Source organism: Phalaenopsis equestris, unplaced genomic scaffold, assembly GCF_001263595.1.
Source record: "Phalaenopsis equestris unplaced genomic scaffold, ASM126359v1 Scaffold000372, whole genome shotgun sequence".
In the NCBI taxonomy this organism is placed as follows: domain Eukaryota; kingdom Viridiplantae; phylum Streptophyta; class Magnoliopsida; order Asparagales; family Orchidaceae; genus Phalaenopsis; species Phalaenopsis equestris.
The window spans coordinates 329991-334840 of record NW_018164814.1 but is presented as its reverse complement, the minus strand read 5'-3'; positions in this window follow the sequence as shown (position 1 = coordinate 334840).

The window sequence follows — 4850 nt, the reverse complement described above, 5'->3', positions numbered from 1 at the left end:
CTCACACCCTTAAGATTTCTTCCCTTGCTCTCCTAAGTCTCACACCCTCTCTATTTATAGAAGCAAGAGAGTGGTAGGTGGGAGGTAGGTGAGCGGTAGGTGAGCAGTAGGTGAACGGTAGGTGAGATGTGGTAGGTGAGCGGTACCACATTACAAAGTGCCCTTTTACTTTAGTTCATTAATTGGGTGTCAAAATAACACCGTGTATCATCAGTTGAGGATCTATAAAAATGTTCCTAAGACTTTGTTCAAAACTAAATATGAGCGGAATCAGTTTTTTGTGATTACATTGGACTCATCTAATATATCATCTATACATATGAGTTTGTTGAATATAAGGTAGTGTTTATACATTATTTGAATCAATGTTCCATCATATTTATAGAAGACATTTACATTTTTTTAAATAGAAAGGAGTATGCTAGGTACTTTAGAACTGTGTCAGAAGCTAAGCATATATTATATTCCAAGATCAAAATATATATATATTGTATTTGAAAGTGTAATATTTTTAAGGGTGCACATTTTATTAGTATTGAATAAATCCATAAATTGTACTAAAAATCAGTCTTATAAATTGCATTGGGTATTATATATGGTTTGTGAATGATTTTCCACATATTGTTAGGTCACTAGTTAGATTCACCCCGAAACTATGAAATTTTGATTAAACATTTAATTATGAGAAGATTTTCAAAGTTTTAAAGCAACTATTAGTTATATTTCCTATCTTATCTATATTAGAGGGGGACATATAAAGATGTTTTTAAAACCTTAGTGATTCATCGTTAAGTAAATTTTATTGTATTTTGATGTAGGATAAGAAGAGCATTAATTATTCATCCAATAGTAAACAATTCATAAGAAGAACCACCCTATAAGATCTAGAGTTAAAATCTATGGTATTGGCATTGAAGTTATAGAGTCACTAATGTATAAAGCTTGGTATGAGGTATTTACTGGCCATCAATGCTTGAAATAAATTTCACCTAAAAGAGTTGAATATAAAGCAAAGGAGATAACTTGATTTGATAAAATATTATAATTTAAATATCTAATAGCAATAATGAAACACAAATATAGTGGCTATTGCAAAGATCAAGATGCATTCAATTAGAACATGTCATTTAATTTTATAGAAATATAATTAGTAAAGATAATGCATAAGCCTTAGAAGTGATTAAGAGTGAAATGCAATTTATCATATGATAATCTTACCCACATTTTAAGAAAAGATTATATAAACTCATAGGTTAAATGTAGAGTATCATAACATAGTGGAGCATGTTCTGATAATGAATACAAATGATCAAAGTAATAATGATGAGGGAGTGATGATATGTAATTGAAATGTGATCTTCCATGTTTTTTTTAATGTAATTTTATGTAAATTTTATGCTTTTAGAAGGTATTTATTTTTTATTTTGCAAGATCGAGGTGAGAAGGATGATGAGTGATTAAAGAATGAAAATTTAGTGTTAAGCATTGGAGCAGCACCAGGCACTAGCCAAGCAGCACTCAAACACCCAACACATGCTTTTAAATTAGCCTAGATAGAGAAGCCAATAAAGGGGCACTAGTTTTGGTGGAGCCTTGGCACAATTATCTGGTGCATAGGCACTACAAACTGGCTTTTATGCGCCTAATGCCCTAAATCTAAATGGCATGGAGAATAGTGAGCTAGAAAAAGGGGAGCTAGATCTATAACAAGTAGATGCTAGAGATTAAAGCCCAGGTGTTATATTCCAGCACCTAAGCACCAGGCAACGGAGTTTGTGCGTTTTGATGGTTCAAATGCATCATTTTGTGAAGGGAGAATAAATTTTTTTTTTTGTGTATTCATTAAAGGGGGTATCTTGCCGTTGTAGAGAGTTTGCAATACTTATCTAAGTGTGGAGAGATTTTTGTGAGAAGAGTGTGTGAGGTATTTTAGTGCAAATTGCTCGTGTAATCCAATGAAACGTGTGGAGGATGAAGGGATTCCAGTGTATCATCTTCTCGATGTTTTTCATTGGGTTCTTCATTCTTAGCTCTTTGTATTTTGATTTGTTTTTCTCAAATAAAGTGTTTATGTTATTATTTCAAATCATAATTAGCGAGTGGATCTTCTTTCTCGTTTGGATTGGTAATTTATGAACTATGAGTTTAATTTCTATGTAGTGATTTAACTAGGTTTTTGTAGTGGCAATGTGTAACCTTTTATTTTTAATTTACTATCCATTTGGTTAATTGACTAAAATTTGTTGTAATTTACCTGGGCGAGATTAAACTAGTAGAATAATTAGTTTAACTCATAGTGATTTAGGAGAATGGGAATATTGCTTCAAAATTAGTGCAATATCATAATAGGAAATGTGGAATCTTGAGCTAATCACATGGTTTAGGGAATTGAACCTATAGATTTCCAAATCTTCTTAAACTACTGGGATGGAATAAGGAGGAGAATTGTTCTTGATTATCACCCAAAAATTTTACCACATAGTTAAATTTAGATTCATAAATCTAATTTAAGGGAGAATTTTTCAATTTATATAAACCTTATGATTCTCTCACTGCTTTCACTTAGGCTTTACTCTTACCAAAATTTAGGATTAGTAACTTTAAAATCACCAAATTTTAAAACACTTGAAGTTTAATAGGCTCGAACTTTTTTAGATTTGAAAATTAACATGTTTCTTGTGGAATTGTTACACGGACTGAAATCCATATATTACTTAGTCGACACACAGGCTTGCATGATTGGCGGTGCTTCACAACATTTTAAGTATGAAGTAATCAAATTATTGATATTAACTAAATAACTCATATATGTGGTCGAAAATACCAAGGGAAGTTTACTATTATAGTTATGTATTTATTTAGGCATTTGTAAGAGAAATATAAAGATGTGAACTTATTATTTTGATAGCTTGAAGGAAGTGGTGGACTATATTTCAAAATCAGGAGAGTTGCTACGTATTATAAGTAAAACATCAAATGTAAAGTGAAATGTTTAAAGATATGTGACAAAATGGGGTGGTATAATCATAAATTTGATGATGAAGTTTCTCATATCAAGATAATGATACTATATCATTTATTAGTAATTGTGGGCTTGTTGACAAAATTTCCTTATTTTTTACTTGAACATATTGGAGAATTTGACCAAGTTATGTGTGAACCAAATATTAACATAGGATGAATTCTTCATGTGGTTGTATCATATACATCAAGATGATGGTCTGAAATGATAATTATGTATATATGTGTATGTGTATGTATGTATATACGCACATGTATATATATGGCTATGTGTATTAAAATAAATGAAATGTCTTATTTACATCATTCCCCAAGTTTGAAGATTTCCATACATCAGTATCTTCACAATAGAATAATGTATCATTGCAAGATATTAATGCATGGAAGTCTCCAAACTCAGGGGAATCTTCAATGAAGTCAATGGAACTACTTCAATAATTTGACAATGTCAATGAGGGGGAAGAGAAACAAAAAGGCCTGGAACCTAATTAATGACGAAGTCCACAGTTCTAAAATCACAGCAGAGTAAAATCCATTAAATTCGAAAGAGCACTAATAAATTAATAGCTAAATAAAGAAAAAAACTCGGTAAATGACACCTAATGAACACCCATCTGATGTAGCTCTGAGGATAATTAAAAGTCAAATTAATATTATTTAGTAAAAAGTAGAAAGTCAAATCTAACCATTAATGACATGGAAGAGCAGGTAACTTAAACAAAAGTCAACTGGTAGGGAAAATGATGGCTGAGAAGTAGAGGTGTAAACGAACCGAACACGAACGAGCAGATTTTGTGTTTGTGTTCAGTTCGTTTGAAATTTAGTTTGTTTGAAATAAGCACGTAAGCTCGTGTTTGAAATTATTCGTGAAGTCACTATTCGTGTTCCTTTCTTAACGAACGAGCCGAACACGAGCTGTTCGCGAACGACAAACCAGCTTGAGATATTATAATTAATAAAATTAAATTTTTTAAAATATCATAATTTATATATATAATTATTTTAAATTATTTTATATTTCGAACAATAACGTTTCGAACACGAACGAACACATCACTGTTCATGTTTGGCTCGTTTAACTAACTGAGTGAAAAAAATTTGTTCATGTTCGTCTCGTTTACTTATCGAACGAATCGAACAAGAACTCATTGGCGAACCAAACATGAACTCAATTGAATCAGTCTCGCATAATTTTGACCATGCTAATGAGAGCGAAGAGACAGAAATAAAATAGGAGCCTATGACGAATCCACATTAAAAACATAAAATAAAATGTAAAATCATAGTAGAATAATTTCATAAACAAAAAGTCAACAATCCAATGAATATTATTTTCTTCTGGAGTAGAAAGTCAGCTGTTGGTTTGTATGCTGTGGCCACTAGTGACGAGGAAGAGCAAGTGGACTGCGAAAAGGTCAACCCATTAAGAAAATGAAATGAACAGTTGTTGATAAATTAGGGTCAAGAAAAACATAAAGCGACATAAATTTCTGTGTGTTCTTCTTGATTTGTGTGGATTTCTATTTTTCTTCACCCTATGCAAGTGAGGTTCAGAGAGCAGCGGAAAGAAGAAGAAGAGTGATATTAATGTCCCACAATTCTTATGTATTTTACATATCTAACACCTAAAGTTTATTTGATCCGAAGAGGACGAACATTTGGTATTGTTTGTGGATACGTATAATTTGGTGAAAGATCTAGTATTTTAGGAAGAATGCTATAAGAAGAGAGTGATAAGGAAGAGATTTGTGGAGGGAACCTTTCGCAAAAATATTAATTTCCGACCACCAATTGGCCTGAGAAAGATGACTTCCCAGAGATTTCTATAA